This window comes from Lucilia cuprina, chromosome 6 (assembly GCF_022045245.1).
Source record: "Lucilia cuprina isolate Lc7/37 chromosome 6, ASM2204524v1, whole genome shotgun sequence".
Taxonomy (NCBI): Eukaryota; Metazoa; Arthropoda; class Insecta; order Diptera; family Calliphoridae; genus Lucilia; species Lucilia cuprina.
In genome coordinates this window covers 42,345,671-42,347,736 of record NC_060954.1, presented here as the reverse complement: position 1 = coordinate 42,347,736, position 2,066 = coordinate 42,345,671, and the positions used below count along the sequence as shown (strand labels likewise).

The following is a 2,066-nucleotide window of genomic DNA, read 5'->3' as shown; positions in this document are numbered from 1 at the left end:
ACAGAACTAGAACAGAACTAGAACAGAACTAGAACAGAACTAGAACAGAACTAGAACAGAACTAGAACAGAACTAGAACAGAACTAGAACAGAAACAGAACTAGAACTGAACTAGAACTAATCTAAAACAGAACAATAATTGAACGAAGAGAGATGTAGATCTAGTTCTCTAGAACTGCTACTCCCTGTTCAGGTACAATTGCTTCTAGTAATATCATTTGTTTCACTCATCTAATATTCTCTACTAGACATTAAAACAAAATTAATAGATATTTTTCTGTAAACCAGATTTTACAAATTAACATTAATTTACTTAAACCAGTCACAATTTTCGCATGCACCAGTTCATTAAAACAATTGCCAGCTAATTAATTTAAATTATTTAATTAAATACACGTAATAACTAGACAAAGGCATTGAAAATATTAGGAAAAAAATTAATGAACAAAATACACGTTTTCAAAGTCTCCCATAAGAAGTTTTCATGAGCTAGTATTTATAAAATAAAAAAAATTGCCAAAAGATAAAAATATCTATCTAATCTTATCGAAAAGTCAAAATGTCTAATAACTAGATAGATAATACATTAGATAGCAGCGATTTCCAGTTTGTTAACTATATTTGTGAACGTCATTTTGTGGGATTTATATTTACTTAGTTAATAACAAGTTATAACTTTAATTAATATATAAAAATAATTTTGTGTGTTATTATCGAATTATCAGATAAATTGTCGTCAATACTGTAATTGTAAAAACTATAGTTATTTTAGTTTTTTAATTGTTTTTATTAACACAATTTCATGAAAATCAAACAAAAAGTTTCAAAGTTAAAAGATAGTCAAGACTATAGACCGATCTATAGTCAAGACTATAGGCTGAACTATAGTCAATATAGTCAAGACTATAGACTGATCTATACTCAAGACTATAGACTGATCTATAGTGAAGACTATAGACTGATCTATAGTCAAGACTACAGACTGATCTATAGTCAAGACTATAGACTGATCTATAGTCAAGACTATAGACTGATCAATAGTCAAGACTATAGACTGATCTATAGTCATGACTATAGACTGATCAATAGTCAAGACTATAGACTGATCTGTAGACACGACTATAGACTGATCTGTAGTCAAGACTATAAACTGATCTATAGTCAAGACAATAGACTGATCTATAGTCAAGACATTAGACTGATCTATAGTCAAGACTATAGACTGATCTATAGTCAAGACTATAGACTGATCAATAGTCAAGACTATAGACTGATCTATAGACACGACTATAGACTGATCTATAGACACGACTATAGACTGATCTATAGTCAAGACAATAGACTGATCTATAGCCAAGACTATAGACTGATCTATAGTCAAGACTATAGACTGATCTATAGTCAAGACTATAGACTGATCTATAGTCAAGACTATAGACTGATCTATAGTCAAGACTATAGACTGATCTATAATCAAGACTATAGACTGATCTATAGTCAAGACTATAGACTGATCTATAGTAAAGACTATAGACTGATCTATAGAGAAGACTATAGACTGATCTATAGAGAAGACTATAGACTGATCTATAGTCAAGACTATAGACTGATCTATAGTCAAGACTATAGACTGATCTATAGTTAATATATAGATTGATCTATGTTAAAGTCTATACGAATTTTATAACTTCAAAAAATAGTTAAAACTCCAGTCAATCTATGGGTTGATCTTTAGTCAAGACTGTAGGCTAATTGTAGTTAAGATTAAGATCTGATCTACAGTTAAACAATAGACTGATTTATTGTCAAGACTATTAGCTCTCATTAGTCGCCTTTGACCTACAAATAATAGTTGAAAAGAATCTAATCTAAATTATATAAATTTTATCTAGCATTCCACTCATTCATGGCAACTTGAAACGATTACAAATGATAAGTGGAAGAACTAAAACAAAAACCTAAGTAGTATGTTTATGTATGTTCTACCCCAGTTTTTCCATACAAAAACTGGTATGCATGAATTTTTCGCCACTGGTAACCAGTGTGGTAAGTAGTTGATAAAAATG

The 2,066-nt window shown here is 29.9% G+C and overlaps 1 protein-coding gene across 1 annotated transcript in view; it reads left to right on the top strand.

Annotated features, from left to right (window-relative positions):
* Positions 1-2,066, top strand: part of LOC111684822 (putative uncharacterized protein DDB_G0281251) — a 65,330-nt gene that overhangs the window by 32,456 nt on the left and 30,808 nt on the right. The gene's annotated exons all lie outside the window — the stretch shown is intronic.